Source organism: Lithobates pipiens, unplaced genomic scaffold, assembly GCF_037356315.1.
Source record: "Lithobates pipiens isolate NorthernLeopardFrog02 unplaced genomic scaffold, aLitPip1_a1.2 Scaffold_16, whole genome shotgun sequence".
Classification (NCBI taxonomy): domain Eukaryota; kingdom Metazoa; phylum Chordata; class Amphibia; order Anura; family Ranidae; genus Lithobates; species Lithobates pipiens.
The window spans coordinates 426,050,538-426,074,730 of NW_027507748.1; the positions used below are offsets into that span (position 1 = coordinate 426,050,538).

At 38.7% G+C, this 24,193-nt stretch overlaps 1 protein-coding gene and 1 long non-coding RNA gene across 6 annotated transcripts in view; one reads left to right on the top strand and one right to left on the bottom strand.

Annotated features, from left to right (window-relative positions):
• The window catches only part of LOC143984412 (uncharacterized), a 48,896-nt gene extending 48,527 nt beyond the window's left edge, over nt 1-369 (bottom strand). Inside the window, exon 1 of the long non-coding RNA XR_013274840.1 lies at nt 222-369. This is a non-coding gene — a long non-coding RNA (uncharacterized LOC143984412). The remainder of the gene's footprint in view (nt 1-221) is intronic.
• DMD (dystrophin) overlaps nt 1-24,193 on the top strand; it is a 3,436,004-nt gene that overhangs the window by 81,461 nt on the left and 3,330,350 nt on the right. The gene's annotated exons all lie outside the window — the stretch shown is intronic.

The window sequence follows — 24,193 nt, forward strand, 5'->3', positions numbered from 1 at the left end:
CTTGGGTGGAGGCACACGAAATCATGCACCAAAAAGGAAAGACATTTTGGTGTTTAGATTGTAATGGGTCTTACATTAGTATGTCAGAATAATTTATATTATTTATAAAATATGGCCTTCTGCAGAGTCTGTGACAACTTAAAGCAATGGCTATGGTATATCAAACTTATATTCCATGTATACAGAATTGAGAAGATGCAAGTTAATAGAATTGTAATTACCATAGCACAGTGACTCAGTAAACAGACAGCATATTCCCAAATGAAAAGATTGCTTTCCCTGTGGCTGTGTGTTCTTTCTTTTATTTCATCTGTGTCTAATCAGTGGAATTGACTGGCAGGAAACTGTGCCCTGGACATAATCAGTGTATACCTGAAATGAAAGTAAATGAAGTTCATGGAAAATACATGCCCATCAACCACACTCCACAGTGAAGTCTGTGTTTTTAAATAAAAAAGTTTTACATGAATGTTTTAAATAAGCATTTGTTCAAAAAGACACAGCATGTATAGGGAAGTAAATATTTATGTGCAAAGAGATAATAATTAAAAGATCAGTACAAGACAACAATAAGACAAGACAAGTATAAGACAACTATATTCTTGCAACAAGAAGAAAGTTATATAAATGGCTTTAGTCATTATCTCATCAGGAAATAACTCATGGCATTACTCTGCAGACAGAAGTTGAAAAATTGAAACACCTGACAACTTTAAAAAACCTTTGAGACAACAACATTTTGATTGGTTATCCACTACTGTATCGAATCTCACATTGACGAATTTTAGCTCAGGTAAAGATGGTGGCTTGACCTGAACCATGATCTGGGCATGATACAGCATGCTAGTATGTCTATGGTTGTAGACAGCACATCCTGTAAGTTCAACAAGGATTGACCCAAACAATTCAAACCATATAGGCAAACAATCCAACGTTGCAGCACTTCAGCATACCTTTATTTAACCACTTGCTTACTGGGCACTTAAACCCCCCTCAGTCCCAGACCAATTTTCAGCTTTCAGCGCTGATGCACTTTGAATGACAATTGCGCGGGCATACAACACTGTACCCAAATGAAATTTTTATCATTTTTTTCCCACAAATAGAGCTTTCTTTTGGTGGTATTTAGTTACAGCTCGGAGTTTTATTTTTTGCTAAACAAACAAAAAAAGATGCAAAAAAAAAAAAAAAAAAAATCATGTTTTAATAGTTTGTTATAAAATTTTGCAAACGGGTCATTTTTCTCCTTCATTGAAGTGCGCTGATTAGGCGGCACTGATAGGCTGCATTGGTGGGCACTGATGGGCTGCATTGGTGGGCACTGATGGGCTGCACCGGTGGGCACTGATGGGCTGCGCCGGTGGGCACTGATAGGCATAGTTAAGGCGGCACTAATAGGCACAGATAAGGCGGCACCGATGGGCACAGATAAGGCGGCACTGATGGGCAAAGATGGGCACAGATAAGATGGCACGGATGGGTGGCACAGATAAGTGGCACGGATGGGTGGCACGGATGGGCACTGATAGGTACCACAGATAGATGGGACTGATGGGCACTGATAGGTGGCACTGATAGGTGGCTCTGATAGGTGGCACTGCTGGGCACTGATGGGCGGCACTGCTGGGCACAGATGGGCGGCACTGCTGGGCACTGATGGGCGACACTGGGGTGCAGCACCTTTGAGGCAGATTGGGTGGCACTGTGGGTGGCACTGTGGGGTGGCACTGTGGGTGGCACTGTGGGTGGCACTGTGGGTGGCACTGTGGGCACTGTGGGCACTGAGGGGGGGCACTGACGGGGGGCACTTACTTTTGCTTTTATTTTATTTCAGGATGGCACTGCGGGAGGCAGGTGGGCACAGGCAGGTGGCAGGTGGTCCCTTTTTTCATGGCCGTGATCGGGACCGATGTCCCGATCACGGCCGCCGGCGATCGGCTTTTTTTTTCTCTCCTCGCGCTGTCAGCGCGAGGAGGAATAATAGCCGATTACCGGCTCCGTTCTATCACATGATCAGCTGTCATTGGCTGACAGCTGATCACGTGATAAGGGGTCGGGATCGACCCCTTACACGGATCGGTGATCAGGCGAGTCTCACGGACTCGCCGATCACAGAGCGCGCCGCGCGCGCCCCTCAGGGGGCGCGCAGGCCGCTCGTAACCAGGACTACGTCAATAGACGTAGTCCCGGAAATGTAGGTCCGCGCTAATGCCGTCATTTGGCAATAGCGCGGATCTGTAGTGGTTAAATAAGTCGGCAAACAACAGCATGTGTATCAAGCAGCATATGTTTATTGCTTACGTTAGCCCTAATCATATTGGAGCACTGAACAGAATTCAGATTAAAGGAAAAGGTTTCCACCACCTGCATAAGGCTATGAGATTGACATCAAGGACCATTATACTCGTCAAATCTTTTTCTCATTTATATCTCAAAATCAGTCAGAGGATTCGGAAAGCTATAGATATAATATTCTATTAGGGATAAATCCACTGAACCCTACGGACCAGGCCGGGGATGCCAATAAAGCTTATGTGCATATAGTATATCTATATATATCTATATATATATATATATATATATATATATATATATATATATATATATATATATATATGTATATATATATTTATTTATTGATCATATCCCATGACTATGTTGGTAAGGTACAAGCCCTGATTCACACCAGTGCAGCTTTGAAGTCGGGCTACTTCAGCGCAACCTCAAAGCAGTGCAATTTCATGTGCAGTTTGCTGATATCTTCATTTACAAGATGTCAATGCAAGTCACACTGAAATCGCACAGGAATAGTGCAGGAACCTTTTTCAAAGTCGATGCAAATTGAGTCACAGCAGCTTGAACAGTTCCACTGCCGTGAATGGGGTGTGACTTGTCATGCAACTTTGAACTGTCTTGTCATATGACAAGTGGCACTGGTGTGAACCATGGCTTAGGAAACTTTTGCATAAGAAATTTAAGTGGAATCCTTGCCTACTGGAATGTTGACCTGGACTTATTTATATCAGATGTGTTTGGAGCCTGATGAAGGGCTGAGGAAAGCTTGGAATGGATGTTGCTTGAGATATATACTGTACATATTCACACCTGGATGATCAGCAGCATGCTACTGCATACTATAGTGCATTCTATCTGTAGGTGCATAAGTAGATATGCATACAGTACTAACTGTTTCTGTGTCTTTATAAAGGATAAAAAGAAGGCACTGGTGCATTTTGAACTTTAGCCAAGTTCATTTTAGCTGAAACTCCTGGAAATGCATTGTGCATAATCTTTTCCTTTCCTTTCTTACCCCTACAGATATGAATTTTACTATAACCATTTATATGGTCACAGTTTTATCACAACCAATTATTTTTACTTAGACTGTATTGCCCTAGAACTTCATCATAAACAGCAGAAACTTTGTCTACCATAAGGCAAGTAACATTTTTAACTAGCAATTATAAGGAGCCATTCTAAAGACTATTATGGAGATAATACTAAAAGAGAAACGCTGAAGGCTATGTCACATAGGCGTTCTAATACTTGTGACATTTTGGTAATTCAACATGATAATGAACAGTAATTAACTTGTAAGTGAGTCTCAAACCTGTCACATTGCTTTTGCTTATTGAACAATGCTTTCCTGTCACTTGTGGTCGTATGTTAGTCATCTATTACCAAACAACGAGCACAAGGAATAACTAATAATTCTTTTTTTAACTTGTTTTGTTTTTCTCTTTTAATTAGCTCATCTTATCTATTGAAAAGGTAGGACTTGGTAATAAACTTGCTTGAAGCTTTCCTGTGGCAATTTTAACAGGTTATCAGCAATAGTTCTAGCATACAATTAGGGAATTCATTATAAAAGTGTATATGATAAATTCTTTTCAGTTGCACTCTAAACGAAGTACAATATGAGAATGAGTAGGTTCAGGTCTACCATCAGTTTGACCTAAACTCAGCCTGTTTGCAATTTTGTGAAGAGTCAAACAAACTGGACACATTTGGCCAGATCTTCTGCCCAAACCTCTGAAAATAAATATCAGTTGTAAGCCTGTCATATACAGTGGTACTAGTGGTAGCAATACAAGTAAAATGATGGATTGCTGGCACTGTTGGAATGTAAATAACAGCACCAGAGATCCTAGGTGACATAATTGACAAAAGCATGATCATGACCATATTTGATCAATGACATTATTTGGGATCTCCTCCACAGTGTTTATATTCTAGCAGAGGCAGGGAACTGTCATTTACAATGGGAGCAGCGGATGGGCAGCATTGTCATGGCAGATGGTCATCAGGCAACACTTTTTGTGTTAGACAATTAACCACTTCAGCCCCAAGCCTCTTTTTTACAATAAAAATATATTTTTTTGCTAGAAAATGACTTAGAACCCCCAAACATTATATATTTTTTCCTAACACCCTAGAGAATAAAATGGTGGTCGTTGCAATACTTTCTGTCACAACAAATTTTAGCAGAGGTCTTACAAGCGCACTTTTTTTGGAAAAAATAAAAATTTTGAATTATAAAATAAGACATCAGAAAAGTTAGCCCATTTTTTTTATATTGTGAAAGATAGTGTTATGCCGAGTAAATTGATATCCAACATGTCATGCTTCAAAATTGCACCCGCTCATGGAATGGCAACAAACTTTTTCCCTTAAAAATCTCCATATGCGACATTTAAAAAATTCTACAGGTTGCATGTTTTGAGTTACAGAGAAGGTCTAGGGCTAAAATTATTGTTCTCAATCTAACAATCATGGTGATACCTCATATGTGCGGTTTTAACACATATGCGGGCGCTACTCAGGTATGTGTTTGCTTCTACTAGCAAGCTCAGCATGACCATTTTACATTTTTTTCTTATTTATTTCACCTTTTATTTTTTATTTTTACACTGTTCTTTTAAAAAAAAAAATCTGTAACTATTATTCCTATTTACAAGGAATGTAAACATCCCTTGTAATATAAAATAAAATGACAGGACCTCTTAAATATGAGATCTGGGGTCAAAAAGACCTCAGATCTCATATTTACACTAAAATGCAATTTTAAAAAATGTAATTTGAAAAAAAAAAAGAAGGAGAAAAAGTTGCTTTAAGAGCTATAAAGTGATGTTTTGATGGCGCTTCTGCCCTGCATTGATATGGAACCAGGTGGGGGTCATCTTCCCCTCACTCAGCTCTACATTTTTTTCTACATTGTAGGCCTCGTACACATGATATGAAAATCAGAATGGAAAATTCGTAAGGGAAGCTGTCTGTGGATTTTCGGATTGTTAGTACGATGCTTTTGACAGCTGATTTGACTTTTTCGTCAGACAAAAGCTGGATGAGCAGACTAGTACATTTTTGACGAAGGACAGCTCAACTTCTGATTTTCAGATGGTCAGTACAGAAATCCGTCACACAAAAGTTAAAAGTACAAACACACATGATTGGAACCACGGAACGAGCCAGAAGAGTTCGATCTTGTAAACTACTGTTGGTAATCGAGAATTAACATTAGTGACGCAGCAAATAATGAAATATCAAAATGCAGTGCACATTCTTATCTTCTTTAATGGGATAATAATGAAGCTGCTTTGCTGGTGATACTGATGTAGTTATGGAAAACGTATTTTAAAAGGCATTTGTTTTGTAGTGATATAATTAATATTAATATTAGGCTTGTTATGATTTTTATTATGCAGAAAAAAAAACACAAATTAAATTAGAGATGCTACCTGCCATCCAAATAAAAATAACTTAACTAAAAGTGTGAATCAACACTCACCAAACTTCTACTAACATGAAATTAGCAGAAGGGGCTCAAAGAGTGGCGCTTGATAAATTAACTTCCTCTTTATACGTCATTACGTTCGTGTTTGTGGAACGACAATTCTCGGATAGTTAGTATGCTAGACAAAATCCTGCACACTTGCTTTTGACAAAAATCAGACGCTCTGTCATATAACAATTGAACAGTGTGTACCAGGCTTAACATCGAGCTGCTTCTACAGGCAAAACATAAAAGCAGCATTCTTTAAGCTAGTGTGCATGGACCCTTAAGCTGGATACACACTATACAATTTTATTTAGATTTTTTCCTTTAGATTAACCATATAATATGAGGTCAAAGCTTAGGAGTTTCAATTTGTATGCAATCAGGCAGGCTGTTGCACAACATGGTTTTGGTAAATCTAAAGGAAATCAAACAACAAAAATTGTATAGTGTGTATAGGATCTTAATGTCACTTTTAACCACTTCCTGACTGGCGCACGATGATGTACATCGGCAGAATGGCACGGACATGCAAATTGGCATACAGGTACGTCCATTTGTATTTGCTGCCCTGCCATCGTGTGCCGGTCGGGACCCCCGTGAGTCTGGTCGTGGGTCCCGCAGATTTGATCACCGTGGGGATACCCGCGATTGTCTCATGGGGAGGCTGAACGGGGAGATGCCGATGTACAGTATCTCCCTGTTCTGCCTAGCAACAAGTGACAGTGATCTCTGCTGTGATTGGAGCAGAGATTAGTGTTCACTAACACACAGCCCAGCCCCTCACAGTTAGTAACATGCCCCTAGGACACACTTAACCCCTACACTGCCACCCCCTGGTTAACCCATTCACTGCCAGTGTCATTTACACAGGAATCAGTGCATTTGTATAGCACTGATTGCTGTATAAATGACAATGGTCCCAAAAATGTGTCAAAAATGTCTGATGTGTCTGCCATAATGTCGCAGTCACAATAAAAATCATTGATCGCCACCATTACTAGTAAAAAAAATCATTAATAAAAATGCCATAAAACTATCCGGTATTTTGTAAACACTATAAATGTTGCGCAAACCAATCAATAATCACTTATTGTGATTTTTTTACCAAAAATATGTAGAAGAATATGTATCAGCCTAAACTGAGGAAAAAAATGTTTTATATAAATTTTTGGGGATATTTATTACAGCAAAAAGTAAAAAATAATGTCGCTCTATTTTTGTTTATAGCGTAAAAAATAAAAACCACAGGGGTGAGCAAATACCACCAAAAGGAAGCTCTATTTGTGGGGAAAAAAAGGACATCAATTTTGTTTGGGAGCCACGTCGCAGACCGCGCAATTGTCAGTTAAAGCGACACTGTGCCGAACCGCAAACAGTGGTCTGGTCTTAAGCCAGCAAAATGGTCTAGTCTGAAAGTGGGTAAAAGAGTACATCACACAGGTGCACAATTAACTTGCAGATTTAAGACACCCCAAAAAATGTTATTTAAAGGAGTTATGTATTTTAATGCTGCCCTTTAAGCCACATTAAAAGACCCTCTCTATGCAGAGTGGTATTTTAAAAAATATGGACATTGGTTCATGTCAATCATGGCAGTTTCCAGCTACCCATACCCTTTTTAACAAAAAGCTTGAAAGTTAGCTTTTAAATTCCATATAAAGTGATCAAAAAACCATGCTGTCCACAAACAAAATTAGCTGCCAGCACCACAGACTCACTGCAACAAACAAAATGGTACTATTATAAATAAAGTGCAGTGCTAGGATTATACGTGTGATAATCACAGTACAATCTTACACCAGTGATCATCACACATATAATCCTAGCGCCACACTTTATTTATAATAGTTTTTAAATTCCAGAAAAAAATCAGTACCCACATACTTCAATGGGGTTCACGGCTGTATGGCATTTGTGGATTTTATGTATCTATGGCATTTTCAGATTTTAGATTGTGTTCGTGGAACCTCATGTGAACCAAACCCAGGTCAATCTATTAATTTCTATTCTAGATTAACACTGGCGATTTGAATATTTCCATGTGCTGGTAAAGCCTTGCTTTCCATATTGATAACCTAAATGCTTGGCATAATCCAGGTTTATAAATGTAAAACTTTAGAATGTATACAGTAATTTGCTTAAACCTGTTGTGATGGGAAGTTTTAAAGCTTTCCACATAACCCACTTGTATCTGTAAATAGAGGAGAATTATAAAGATATTTTACTGGAAAAACATGTCCTTTCCATGAATTATGTATGTTTCTGCCACCTTTTTAATGATATATGGACTGGTAATAGTGTTGGACCTGATACTGAAAACTATTGGCATTGTTTACAAACATACTACCTCTGAACTTAAATATAAAAGGTCCCTGGCTCACATACTCTTTTAATGGACACCCCATCTCTAAGAAACCTCTGGAATACCACACTTGCTACAGTAGGAACAGGTGTTAATCTTTAGGGTTTGCTGTTCAGTGCACTTCATAATTTGTCTTGAACTTTTTTCAGTTCTATTTATTTTCTCTAGTATATGTTACCCTACACTTATCCATGTTTTAATGTGAGAAAATCTATTATATTTTAAATATAAATAAAAGGGCAGTGGATTGGAGAGTGCACTGTAGCCATCATTGATTACATTGGTCAACCAATGTAGAGAGTCTGTTTGGTTTGTTTTTTAGAGCATTTCCATATTTTATGTGTGAGAAAAACCTCAGTACTCAAAAATGAAGGAGCCATTATTTAACCACCTAAGGACTGGAAGGATTTGCCCCCCCAATGACCAGGCCATTTTATGTGATACGGCACTGTGTCATTTTAATTGACAATTGCATGGTTGTGTGACGATGTACCCAAACAAAATTGATGTCCTTTTTTTCTCACAAATAAAGCTTTCTTTTGGTGGTATTTGATCACCTCTGCATTTTTTTTTGCGCTATAAACAAAACAAATCCTCAATTTTGAAAAATATTTTTTTTTTTACTTTTTGCGATAATAAATATCCCAAAATGAAAAAAAAAAATCTTCATCGGTTTAGGTCATTATGTATTCTTCTACATATTTCTGGTAAAAAAAGCAATATGTGTAAATTGATTGGTCTGCACAAAAGTTATAGTGTCTACAAAATAGGGTATAGATTTATGGCATTTTTATTATTAATTTATTTTTTACTAGTGATGGCGGTGATCTATGATTTTTAGTGGGACTGCGACACTTTTTTGGGATCATTGACATTTATACAGTGATCAGTGCTATAAAAATGCACAGATTACTGTATAAATGTCACTGGCAGGGAAGGGGTTAACACTAGGGGGGAGTAAGGGGTTAAATGTATTCCCTGGGAGGTGTTTCTAACTGTGGGGAGGTGGGCCTCACTGGAGGAGGAGAGAGATCACTGTTCCTAATCACTAGGAACAGCAGATCTCTCTACTCTCCTGTCAGAACAGAGATCTGTTTGTTTACATTGACAGATCCCCATTCCGGCTCTCTGTGGAGCGATTGTGGGTGGCCGGCAGACAGCCCAGCCACCAGCCACATGCATCACCTCTGGCAGCATGTATGCATCCCCATCACTCTTAAAGTGGCCGATGTACACCTACAGCAATTTGCACAGGAGAGTCAACCTGCTGCAGTGTAATGATGCCTGCTGGTCCTTAAGCGGTTAAAAGGTATTCTTCATTTAACAAGATCACAGCTGAGAGTAGCCACGTTTTAAAAATGCACTTTACCTATGATTCATAGTTATGAAAACTGGATAAATCTGAGTTAAATCTAAGCTAGTTACTATTCTTTTCACCAAAACTCCACATGCATCCTGGGTGCTCAGGAGCCAATCTTCTTTTGGAAAGTGGTATATGCCAATATATCCAGCCACCATCTTATTGAGTTTACTTAAAATAGAGTTTGGATTACAACTCACTGTTGCCAGATTTAGTGTAAATTTCCTGTTGAGACTTCACATGCTTGTTGCATCATGCTGTAGTGTACAACCTTTCTCTATGGAAACTTTTGATTAAGATGATCAGAAGCTAGGAACTATTGGCTCGAATTTGCTTAGGTTTGGATTCAGGAGTGTTTAGAATTTAATATATTCTCAAGTAAAAGAACTTAGTGAGGAAACATCCATATGAAAATAAAAGTGAAATTAGAGCCAGTCAGTGTCAATGTTAACTTTCAGACAACTAAAACAATAAAAGTGTTTTTTTGCCGACAATGATGACTTTCATGTAGTAGTCTGTCCTTTTGCCATCTGTAGTAAATGCATGTTACAGAAAACAATAGGTCCAGTGGCTAGTTATTTTAACATGCTTTGAATTGTTAATCATTTTTACATAAATTTTTTTTTCCCTTTGGTCAATAATTATTACTCTTAAATTATTTTATTTTTTAATAACCATATTATCATAGATTTGGATTTGAAATTAAAGCATATCTTAGAATCCTCAATCAATAGCTGTACTTAATCATATTGAAGTGATCACTTTATGTAGTAGTGACACATTTTACAACAAATAGATTGAATAATTAGAGAAATCCCTGGTCACTCTGTTACTGCTAATGCATATCAGTGGGAGTGCAATGGATCATTACATCAATGTTAGAAAAACAGGAGTTAGTGGACCTTATTTGTTTCTTGTATACTAAGGTGCAATGTTATTGGAGATGACAGGCTATAATTACAGGCATTTTTCTAAATGTTGAGCATGTTAGCATTTTACTAATATAATTAAATACATTTAGATTGATCATTTTGTATTTATATTGCAGTCTGCAAGTATTAACTCTTTTAGATTAGACAGAGAATTTAATAGCAGTCTTACACTAGCATGTGATATGAGGCTGAAGACAATCCTTTTTCAAAATGTACATGAATAGACTATCAGTTCACGAAAGGCAGATCTGAAGGTGCAGAAAATATACTTTTTTCTGGTTTTCTTTAACCTCTTACTGTCCGCGCTATAGCTGAATGACGGCCACAGTGTGAACCTGAATTTCCGGGAGGACCACCTGCCCATTTACCACGTGATCAACTGTCAGTCAAAGCACCTTGTCCCCATGTTGCCCCAGGCATGATATTTAAAGGAACATTTCATTTTTATAGTTTCACTTTAAGCTTTAATAAAATCACTGCTCCTGAAAAAACTGCAGTTTTTAAAACTTTTTTTGCATTGATACATGTCCCCTGGGGCAGGACCCAGGTCCCTATACACTTTTTATGGAAATAAAATGCATATAAACCTTTACAATTAGCACTTTTGATTTTTCCAATAGACTTTATTTGTTTGCACAAATTATTTGCCTGTTCACAAGTTCTGGTGTGTAACAAACCTGGGGGGTTCAGCTCATCCCTATTGGGCACATACTCATTCAATGTTGAATGGCATATGATATGGTTCAGAAAGGATCTAAAAGCTTGTGGCTCTTCCTTTCCTGGTGTCCAGGCTGAATGCCTAACTATGGGTGAGGTATGAATTGTAACACTGTTTTTTGTTTATTATAGCACATTTATTGCAGATCACAGGCTCCCATATAACCATAAGTGCCCAGCCAGCTGCAGGGCAACAAACAGCTATAAGGGAGCACAGGAGATATACATATATGTGAATCAGGGGATTCCTATTCTACAGACATTACCACTTTATTCTGCATAGGCAAGTTTAATGTTGTGACATATTTTATCAGTTCATACCCATAGTTGAAACCTTGGAATTTCTCACGCAGGATAATATGGGAAGAAGATTACTACTTACATTTCTCTGAAATGCACATGTAGCTGTAACTATTTACATCCTATCATTTTTGCTCAGGTTGCATTTTAATGATAGATTTTTCAGTCCTAAAAGATAGGTTGTCTTTAAACTTTGTCATGAAAGAAAGCATTCTAAATAAGAGGTTATAGGTCCCTCAGTGTATTCTTAATCCTTGTTACTGCTTAAAATGTGTTTCATTTTAGAACAGTGTCTTGTATAAATTGGGTTTAGCTTGTAAAGAGCATTTCCCATTTTCTGTAGCATTTTCCATTTTCTAAATTCATGAGAAAAACAATGGGTGAAAGCCTATGTCAGGCTTCAATGGAAGAGCTAAATTATCTGCAAGTCTTACTTTTTTAAACTATATATTTTCCCATAAAGTATTTACATCACTTTCTCTCAGTCAAAAAATTGCAAATTGCACTCCAGGCTGTAATATTTTTTCCTACAGGTTATCGCAAAACAGGGAGTTGGTAGGAAGGCACGCTGTACCTTAGCCCTGAAAGATGAGGATTTATGACATAGTTTTGTAAAGAGATAAACGAAAAATGCTGCGTTTCATGATAAATTATATTACACTGATATTCTGAAATAACTTTTATGTCTTTAGATAAAATCCAGCATATAGTATCTGACAGATACTGTCTGCAGTTTGATTGATTAGCTGAAGCTAATAAAATAAAATAAAATGCATCTTGTATTTTACGTATATAGTTTAATGTATAATGAGATAATTACATATCGCTACATCATTTTTATTTCCATCTGCTTTGAAGATTTACACTGTATTTTTTAGCAGCTATGCATGTCATTAAGTTATGCCAGTGGGGGCTATTTGATAGAAACTGGGGCAATGAAATTTTGAGCAAGCTTACTGAGTGCAACTGGCGTTATTCTTGTAGAAGTATTATTTTACCAAAAGAGTTGTTGATGCTTGGGATAGACTTCCAGCAGGGGTAGTGAGTCAGTCAACAGTAAGTGGATTCAAATATGCTTAAAGGGGATGTAAAGGTTTATTTATTTTTTAAATAACAAACATGTCATACTTACCTCCACTGTGCAGTTTGTTTTGCACAGAATGGCCCCATCCTCTTCTTTTAGGGTCCCTCAGCGGCTGTCTCGGCTCCTCCCCCCAAGAGTTAACACCCCTCTGGGAAGCACTCTCCCAAGGGGGTTAGCTGGCGGGCACGCTCCCATGCGATACACTCGGCGGACATAACTGCTGAGTGTATCACTTGCCCGCCCCCCCCCCCCCCCAGCGCGCCGTGTCATTGATTTGATTGACAGCAGTGGGAGCCAATGGCTGCACTGGTATCACTCAATGAAGAGCTGGAGGAAAGCAACGCTGGATCTTGCCCATGGAGATTTGGGGCTTAGGTAAGTAAAATAGGGGCTCGGGGGGGGGGGGGGGGATCGAATAGTACAAGGTGTTTTTTCACCTTTATGCATAGGATGCAGAAGATTTGCAACCCCTTTAAAACAAACATGGGATCTGTAATCTGACAAAAGAAAAATCTAAAAAAGAGAAAATAGACATGTATATATTAATAAAGAAATAGTCAGACTTGATGGAACTCTTGGCCTTTTTTCTGCCATCATTCTTCCATATTTCTATGTTTCTAACTGGTGAGTGTAGACATCAGAGAGAGAGAATTTCATTGCAGAGGCTTTATGGAATACTCATTTTCTAGCCTGCTACAGAGAAAATTAGAAAATGTGTCAAGGAAAATCTGTTTACAGTGGATTGTGCTGGTAAACTGAATGAACCTTAACACTTTAGCACAGTTGCAGTGTGTACTTGGTAGCATTAGTATCTGTGTTTTACCTGTTGCCTGGAATGTTATCTTTAAAATCACCATGCTTAATCTGGTATGTAGTTTATTTGTTCTAATTTTTTTTCCTTAAAGACAAACAGGGAGAATAGAGCATCAAACTTCATTTAATTCATAATGAGTTTTTCCTGTGCACCATAAAAGAAGACAGTAGCCCTAAACAATATATGGGTCACCTATGTCATATGGCAGGGATGAGGACTCTCCCCCTGCTTCCATGTAACAACACTGGGCCAGTAACCAAACACCAGGATAGCTATTTGAGAGAAAAAGAAAGTCACATGCTCACCCATACTCATAAGATCTGGTTATTTTCTTCTTGGTGGCTGAACAGAGCAGTGAAAGTGGTGGGGTGGGCGGGGGTTGTATGTACTCCTGCAAAGGGGGGGGGGGGGTGTTAAAACAAACCAGTTACTTTGCCCTGCATGTGCAAAACAGAAGTTTGGTTTAAAGGTAAACTCTCATAAGAGAAAAACATGAAGGCTACCACTTTGAAATGCTATATTCATGGCTGCCATGCTGATCCCCTTGTTTCAATGTGCTGAGCAACTCCTCAGGAGCATGTACATTATAAAGATCAGGACGTCTGATTGTAATCTACATTTCCTGATCAGCATACCTGTCCTGAGTTAAAATATTTAAGCCAGCTCAGCATAGAATCCAAGAAATGTAGTATTTTCAGAAAGAGGTCAGTAAAGCCAGCCCCTTTATTTTATTCACATCATATTCACAGTACAGGTAAAAATGTGAAAGTATCAGTATACCTGCACCACCAATTTCTTGTTCATTATTCCAGATTTGCATGTACAGATAATATTGGTATAGAACCTGATATAGTAACCATTGATCTAGTGTGATACAGAACATGAACGACGCTGAATAATGGATGTTCCTGCTGAACTTGCAAAAAAATGTCCTTCTCATGTTTAACTTTTCAGTGACATATGTCTGTTGGAAATCTGCTGTAGATATGACTCTTACTCGTCATGATAGTTCTTGTCACAGGGCTGAGCCCTTCTTGTAATTAGTTTAACCACTTGCCGACTGGCTCATGCACATATACATCAGCAAAGTGGTTCATTGCCGCAAAACGCTGTACCCGTACATCAGCTCCTATAAGAGTCATGGCAGGCATGTGCGTGCCCTCTACATGGTGGGGGACTCACTGCGTGTGGCCGGTGGGTGCAATTGACACTGGCCACCCACTATCATGGGCATGAGAGCCAGAACAGGGATTTTTTGTGTGTAAACACAAAAATTCTCATTCTGACAGGAGAGAAGAGACAGATCTGCTGTTCGTAGTGATTACGAACAGTGATATGTTTCCTCCCCCAGTCAGTCCCATACCTTTACAGTTATAAAAACTCACGAGGGAACACATTTCGCCCCTAGTGTTAACCCCTTCCCTGCCAGTGACCATGACACAGTAATCAGTGCATTTTTATAGCTCTAATCACTGTATAAATGTCAATGGTCCCAAGAAAGTGTCAAAAGTGTCCAATCTGTCCTCCACAATGTCGCAGTTCCGGAAAAAAAAACGCAGATCAACACCATTACTGGGGGAAAAAATGCCATAACAATGCCATAAATCTATCTCCTATTTTGTGAACACTATAACTTTTGTGTAAACCAATCAACATACGCTTATAGAAGAATACGTTATTGGCCTAAACTGATGAAGACATTTTTTATTTTTTTTTATTATTTTTTAATTGTCGCTCTTCTTTTGTTTATTTGTTTTATGCAAAAAATAAAAACTGCAGAGGTAATCAAATACCACCAAAATAAAGCTGTATTTTTGGGGAAAAAAAAGACGTCAATTTTGTTTGCTTACAATGTGGCACGACCGTGCAATTGTCAGTTAAAGCAACGCAGTACCGTATTGCAAAAAATGTGGTCTGGTCATTAAGGGGGAAAAGTGGTTAAGGCCACAGAAACCCGTATACAGGAAATTACATCATAACCTTGTAACTCTGTTAGAAAGAACATCATAAGTGTTAAAAATAACACTACCATCTAGTGGCAGAACTAATAATCACAGCATGGTTGTAACACTTTTGTCTATGTCAACAGCATGCTAACAAGGGGGGGGGGGGGGATTTACAAAAACAGGAGAGTGATAAATCTGGTGCAGTTCTGCATAGAAACCAATCAGATTTTAGGTTTATTGTCAAAGCCTACCTGAAAAAGTTGAAATTAGAAGCTGATTGGCTACCATGCACAGCTGCACCAGATACTGTGTGCTACAGTTTTAGTAAATCTCCCCCAATGTCTTTTTAATATAGTCTTAGCAACACATGGCTGAAAAACGATTTCTACTCAGTACAGTGCTTAATTTACACCCAGATTATATATTGCAACTCTTTTTCCAATCTCTCTTGTACCCTTTAATTTTCTGACCCTTGTATCAGTATGTTTGGACAGCACCTATAACATTTCTGCATATTTTTTCGCATAAACATATCTTCCAAGTGGGAGGCAATTTAAACTGGCATAGTATCAATTGCTGTCACTAGCTGAAGAATTCTTATAAGCAGCTGTGTACATTTTTCCCACCTAATTACACATAGCACTTATTCTCCACTGTCTAATTCTGCTGGTGACATTGTAAACATCCCCATAGTGTATCCACAGGCAAGATATTTACTTAATAGATTCTTGTAACAAAAAAAAATGGTTAATATGTTTATAGAAAGTGTTTGTTACTAAAACGTAATGATATGTCGATGGCTACGCAGCGAGTACATTACTAGATGCAAGGAGATCTTACCTGGCATATGGGCAATCACTGTGACATGTACAGGCTCAAAACAAACTCTTTGATATAGTTCATTACCAATTAATAATTAACTAAGGCTGCAAAGATTGATCTTATTAACAATTCCTTCTGGGGTTTTAATGTATTATTCATTGGTAAAACAATATTTGTTTTTAGACTTTGAAACTTGCTATGAACAGGTTCAGAAATACATTATGCAATACCGTAATCCATATGCAGGTGTTGAATACATTTTTTTTTTTTTTTTTTTTAACCACTTGAGGACCGCCGTATTGCCATTGTACGTCAGCACAATGGCACAGGCAGGCATAATCACGTACATCTACGTGATTGCCTTCCAGCGGGTGGGGGGTCCGATCGGACCCCCTCCCGCTGGTTACGGCTGTCCGATTCGGTCCAGGAGCGCTCCGTGATGAGGGGATGGCCGTTGGTTTTCGGCCACCCCCTCTGGATCGCTCCTGGCCAATGAGAAGCTTCCTCCCCTGTGTATTGTTTACACAGGAAGGAGGAAGTGATGTCATTCTCCTCGGGGCGGTCTTTTTGACCGGACTACGAGGAGAACAGTAAAAGTAAGTGTGCACCAACACTACACTGACATGTAGGTACACACAGGCACACAAACCCCCCCCGATCCCCCCCCGATCGCCCCCCGATCCCCCCCCCCGCCCCCCCTCCCCCCCAGTCACAGTGTCACTGATTGCATTGATCATTTCTTTACTGATCAATGCATTCAGTGTCAGTTGTGACAGTAAAAACTGTCAGGACAGTTAGTGTTAGGTCCAGGGTAGCCCCCTATCACCCCCCAATAAAGATTTAACCCCCTGATTGCCCCTAGAGTTAACCCTTTCACCCCCTTTTGCCAGTGTCACTAAGCGATCATTTTTCTGATCGCTGCATGTGTCGCTAGTGTCGCTAGGTAGCTAGTTATTTTTTTAGGTTCACCGCCAGGTTTTTATAGCGCTAGGTACCCCTATATACTACCCAATAATGTTTTTAACCCCCTGATTGCCGCTAGTTAACCCTTTCACCCCCTTTTGCCAGTGTCACTAAGCGATCATTTTTCTGATCGCTGCATGTGTCGCTAGGTAGCTAGTTATTTTTTTAGGTTCACCGCCAGGTTTTTATATCGCTAGGTACCCCGATATACTACCCAATAATGGTTTTAACCCCCTGATTGCCGCTAGTTAACCCTTTCACCCCCTTTTGCCAGTGTCACTAAGCGATCGTTTTTCTGATCGCTGCATTAGTGTCGCTACAGTCGCTAGGTAGCTAGTTATTTTTTTAGGTTCACCGCCAGGTTTTTATAGCGCTAGGTACCCCGATATACTACCCAATAATGGTTTTAACCCCCTGATTTCCGCTAGTTAACCCTTTCACCCCCTTTTGCCAGTGTCACTAAGCGATAATTTTTCTGAACGCTGCATCAGTGTCGCTAGTGTCGCTAGGTAGCTAGTTATTTTTTTAGGTTCACCGCCAGGTTTTTATAGCGCTAGGTACCCCGATATACTACCCAATAATGGTTTTAACCCCCTGATTGCTGCTAGTTAACCCTTTCACCCCCTTTCACCAGCGATCACAGTATAAGTGTCACTGGTGACGCTGGTTAGCCAGTTAGTTATTTAGGTTCCCCGTCAGGTTTTTATATAGCGCCAGGGACCCCCATATACTACCTAATAAAAATTTGAACCCCCTGATTGCCCCTAGTTAACCCTTTCACCACTGATCACCGTATAAGTGTTACGGGTGACTCTGGTTAGTTTGTTTTTTATAGCATTTTATATTCAAATCCGGAAGGCAGTGCTTGGTTTTCGGGGTCCCGTACGTGGCTAGGCTCCCAAAAAGTCCCCCACATGTGGTATCCCCGTACTCGGGAGAAGCAGCAGAATTTATTTTGGGGTGTAATTTGACTTCTGCACATAGCATGTGTGAGCAATATATCATTTAGTGACAACTTTGTGCAAAAAAAAAAAAAGTTTGTAATATTCCCGCAACTTTTGGCAAAATATAAAATATTCCATGGACTCAACATGCCTCTCAGTAAATAGCTTGGGGTGTCTACTTTCCAAAATGGGGTAATTTGGGGGGGTTTTGTGCTATTTTGGCATTTTATGGCCTTCGAAACTGTGATAGGTAGTGAGGAGTTAAATCAAAAATTTGCACCCTTAGAAATCCTGAAGGTGGTGATTGGTTTTCGGGGTGCCGTGCGCGACTAGACTCCCAAAAAGTCCCACACATGTGGTATCCCCGTACTCGGGAGAAGCAGCAGAATGTATTTTGGGGTGTCATTTCACATATGCCCATAGCATGTGTGAGCAATATATCATTTAGTGACCACTTGGTGCAAAAAAAAAAAAGTTTGTAATATTCCCGCAACTTGTGGCAAAATATAAAATATTCCATGGACTCAACATGCCTCTCAGTAAATAGCTTGGGGTGTCTACTTTCCAAAATGGGGTCATTTTGGGGGGTTTTGTGCTATTTTGGCATTTTATGGCCTTCGAAACTGTGATAGGTAGTGAGGAGTTAAATCAAAAATTTGCACCCTTAGAAATCCTGAAGGTGGTGATTGGTTTTCGGGGTGCCCTGCGCGACTAGACTCCCAAAAAGTCCCACACACGTGGTATCGCCATACTCGGGAGAAGTAGCGGAATATATTTTGGGGTGCAATTCCACATATAACCATGGCATGTGTGAGCAATATATCATTTAGTGACAACTTTTTGTAAAAATTTTTTTTTTTTTTTTTTTTTTGTCATTATTCAATCCCTTAGGACAAAAAAAATAAATATTCAATGGGCTCAACATACCCATCAGCAATTTCCTTGGGGTGTCTACTTTCCAAAATGGGGTCATTTGGGGGGGATTTGTACTGCCCTGCCATTTTAGCACCTCAAGAAATGAGATCGGCAGTCATAAATTAAAAGCTGTGTAAATTCCAGAAAATGTACTCTAGTTTGTAGACGCTATAACTTTTGCGCAAACCAAAAAATATACGCTTATTGACATTTTTTTTACTAAAGACATGTGGCTGAATAAATTTTGCCCTCAATGTATGACTAAAATTTAGTTTATTCGATTTTTCTTATAACAAAAAGAAGAAAATATCTTTTTTTTTCAAAATTTTCGCTCTTTTTCCATTTATATCGCAAAAAAAAAAAATCGCAGAGGCAATCAAATACCATCAAAAGAAAGCTCTATTTGTGGGAAGAAAAGGACGCAAATTTCGTTTGGGTGCAATATTGCATGACCGCGCAATTACCAGTTAAAGCAGCGCAGTGCGAAATTGCAAAAAGACCTCTGGTCCTTAAGGTGTTTATTGGTCCGGAGCTGAAGTGGTTAAAGTATGGCTATCTTTTTTTTCTGTTATGGAGATTTTGGTATTGAAAATTACAGAAAACCTGTAGTGAGAGAAGATGTAGGCTGCCATTCTGACTTGTTCTTGCTAGTTGCCTGGCTGCTATACTCTTCTAATGACGTTAGATAAATAAACCAATAGAATAAAAAATGTAGTAGGTAATGTAAATTGTGGTAGAAGACGCTTTGTATTTCTTTTGTGCCCCTGAAATAACTGCTTTTTCTTACTCTTAGCAATTCTTGATTATTATTATTAAGGGCCTGGTATGGATTTTAGGGGGACTTCCACACATTTTTTTTTAATTTTGGTTCAGGGTTCCCCTTAATATTCATACCAGACCCAAAGGGCCTGGTAATGGACTGGGGGGGGGATCCCATGCTCTTTTTATCAATGAGTTTTATCTATATTGCCGAGACCCAACAATTCATTATAGCTGCGAGCAGTTTTAAATGACATTTTTTTCCTTTAGAAATGCCGTTTTGCTATGGTACTGTTCTAAACATGGGAAAATTGTGCCACTTTACAGATATACTATAGACATCCCCCAGGCACGATATTTATAGGAATATTTCATTTTTTTGTTTCATTTTAAGCATTAAAAAAATCACTGCTCCCGAAAAAATGGCCATTTAAAAAAAAAAATTGCATTGATACATGTCCCCTGGGGCAGGACCCGGGTCCCCAAACACTTTTTATGACAATAACTTTCATATAAGCCTTTAAAATTAGCACTTTTGATTATTCATGTTCGTGTCCCATAGACTTTAACGGTGTTCATGTGTTCTGCCAATTTTTTTGCCTGTTCGGTATGTTCTGGTGTGAACCAAACTGGGGGGGGGGGATGTCCGGCCCATCACAAAATGGATAGAACAGTGCTGTGTGAGATATTGAAAGCTTGGATTATTTTTTATAACCTAACCCTGTTTTAAACGTCTCCACAACTTTATCCTTGACCTGTCTGGTGTGTTCCTTGGCCTTCATGATGCTGTTTTTTCACTAAGATACCCGTACACAACCTCTGAGGGCTTCACAGAACAGCTGTATTTATATTGAGATTAAATTACACACAGGTGGACTCTATTTAATGATTAGGTGACTTCTGAAGGCAATTGGTTCCACTAGATTTTAGTTAATGGTTTCAGAGTGTGTGTCGGTTCACACTGAGACAGCACGACTTGCAGCGCAACTGCCTCAGGCGACCTGGACACAACTTGCAAAACGACTTCTATATAGAAGTCAATTCAAGTCACCTCAAGTCGCCCCTGAAGTCGTACAGGAACCTTTTTCAAAGTCGGAACGTCGCTCTGATTAGAACAGTTCCATTGTACAGAACGGGACGCCACTTGTCAGGTGGCTAAGTCGCATGACAAGTCATTCCAGTGTGAACCGACACTAAAGGGGACTGAATACAAATTCACACCACACTTTTTAGATAACAAAATTGAAAACTATTTCTCATTTTCCATCCACTTTACAATTATGTGCCACTTTTGTATTGGTCTATCACATAAAATCCCAATAAAATATATTTACGTTTTTGGTTGTAACATGCCAAAATGTGGAAAATGTCAATGGGGTATGAATACTTTTTCAAGGCACTATATATTGTTTGCAGCAGATGAACAGAGCTCACTAAAATAAAGCCAAGTACAGGATGATATTAATGGCAACAGGGTTAACAAAACCCGGTAGCAGCTGTGGTTCTGTCTACCCACTAGAGTAGATTATTTCCCTAATTATACCTGATCTTTCAAACGTAGAGAACTCTAGCTGTGACTTTACCTTTACTACGCACCAATACGTTTTTCTGCTTGAATCCTTAAACAAGTCTGTGCCTTCAGTCAGTATTTCCTAATGGTAACTTCAAAATGTGAACTGTCAAGTAATGTGCATTGGAAAAATTGTGCTGCAGTGTGACAGTATGACAGAAAACAAAGCCACTTTACAAGGATGGCAAGTTCAGACTTAGTGAGCGTTTTCACTGAGCCTTAAAGTGTGGGTACTGGAATGAATATTCTGACAGAATTCCAGTTAAAAGTGAAGTGAATTGTAATGATCATCTGGCCAGGGTGCAGCCTCAGATAACCCAGAGATCCATTTGGCCATAGACAACGTAGCTGTCCTGCAAATGGAATTACTGATAGGAACCTAGCAACACTACTAGTAACCGAAGATGTCTTATTTTATCTTTCTTATGCAGTCTTTATGTTAATATAGAAGTCTACAGTGTGTGAAAAGTGAACATTCGGATTACAACTAAATGAAACAAGTGCACAATAATAGCATTATATCTGTGCTGCATCTGTAATGGTGTTCCTAAAATTGTAGATTAAAAAGCATAGTTGATGTATTTTAGCTAAATAAATGACATTGCAACTACAAGAAATGGTATCTTTGTGTTTTAACAGATCTATAAATTGGAAAGCCTATGCTTAGTTAATTTTTGGTTATTAAAGCAGTGCATAATGTTGTTGCAATTCTTTCATCTTTGTTTAGTGAGATGCATAAAAAGTGATTGAGAATTCAGTAGCAGCAGATCTCCAGCGGAGATAAGAAGTGATTTGCAATACATGCCTTCCTGGGAGGTCCTTTGTGTTTGCTTTTATATGCAGGCGTTAAAGCTATCATATAATAAACAAGATACTTGATCCCTGTAAGCAAATGCATGTTAAAACAGCTCCTGGATGCAGCTAGTGTAAATATTACAGAATGCTGACTTGGAAGGTACTACTGTGCTGTACATTTGGTTATTGGATTTCCTCATTTGGCCAAAGGCAGTTTTTATGTTCTGATAACATTTCCGCTGAATGAATCGTGTTTTTAATAATCTCCCAAAGGCACATAAAACACACAAAAGCAGTTTGACGTTTCAGAATCTGGATGTAATCAATATTTCTGCCCAAAACACTTACTATTTTTAAATTATAAGATGATGAAATAAACCACTATTGTGATATTTTATTTTTAAATTGTTCCAAATTGTTTACACTGCACCATTTAATTAAGGGAAACCCGAGAGAAATACATAGGCTGCAAACCTTGAGTTACTGACCCATAACAAATGTCCAAATTATTATTACTATTGTTATTATTACCCCAAATAAGGGCTTCTGCTTATTTTTTTGTTGCATGCTTGAGGAAGATCAGTGACTCATAAAGAACTGTAGCCTCAAAAAAGCAGTATTTTATCAAGTTGTGGTTTTTGTTAAAAAAAAATCTCTAAAAATGTGTGGGTTAACCCATACATATAAGTTGATGTCCCTTAGGGGGATGTACCTAAACTGCTGAACCTAGTATTGTCTTAGCCCCCGTACACACGGTCGGAGAATCCGTTGGAATGTGTCCTATCGGACCGTGTTGTCGGATAATCCGACTGTGTGTTGTATGCATCGGACTGTTTCTGTCGGAATATCCGTCGGACCAAATTTTCCAACTTGTTGGAAATATTTTCCGACAAACTGGTCCGATAGGACATACTCCGATCATGTGTAGAGAATTCTGATCGGACAAAGTGCCATGCATGCTCAGATCAAATTCCTGCATCAAAGCTATTGGCTACTAGCCTGAACGTAGTCCCATCGTAACGAAATTACGTCATCACATTCTGAAAGATCGGAACAGTTTCGGACACAATCCGACGGACAAAATCTGACGGATTTGGTTGGCAGAATGTCCGACCGTGTGTACAGGGGCTAATTGTGAGAGCAACAGAGGATAAACGTAAATTGCTTGTGGTGGTGTGAGTAAATAGCTTAGAGAGGGAAGAAGGAAAATATATGTAAGTTGGGTGGGTGGAAGTGGGACAAAGCAGACAAAAGGTAGTGTGAGAAAGGGACAGAACTTAGATAAATTGGTTTAGGCATAGACGAACATGTTGTGGTGTTGATTAGGTGGTGCAGACTTATGTTGACAGAATAGAGAAAGAGGGACTATACTGATAGGGAGGGGAGTTCATGCTTAGATGATGCAAAGAATGGCATGGATCAGATTAATGTTTCAAGATGAATAATGGGGTGAAACTAATACACAAAGGAATTGTGGACAATGTGGATAAGCAGCAAATAGTTCTGAGATCTGGTGTTTCAAATCAAATAAAAAGAGGATGCATGCTGGTAGAGCAATTATCCTTTGTTTCTTAATGTACTTTTTATATACACTTTACATTTGACATGCAGTGAACATGTTAATGGTAATCAATAATGCTTGCCTTTAAATGTCAGTGTTAACATGCTTTATGAACTGTGAATTACTCATTCATATGATAGCGAAATTGCTGTATATGGAAAATTAGTCTAACCTGTCCTAAAGATAATAACAGAGCTGAAGTGCAAACCTTGTGGTGCCAGAATAAATCTGTATTCATTTTCAAATTCTATTTTGTGTGTCAGTGAAGTTCCTTGGATCCAGATTGTATTATGCATGAAGCATAGGCAGGGTTGCCAACTGCCAGTAAATTTACTGACAGTTTCTAAAAATCAGTAATTTTTTTTACAACTGGCAGTAAATATCAGGGGTTGATAATTTCATGCTGTGTTGATTTTTAAGTGTAAATCAAGCAAATTACTTAAGTATTGTCAGGGTTTCCATATCATGTTTACACTGTTCAAATATTCACTGTGTTAGTTTTCAATAGGAGTTCTGTAATTTCTCAGATTGGCAGTAAAAAATGTGATCCGCCAGTACAATTTCCATGTT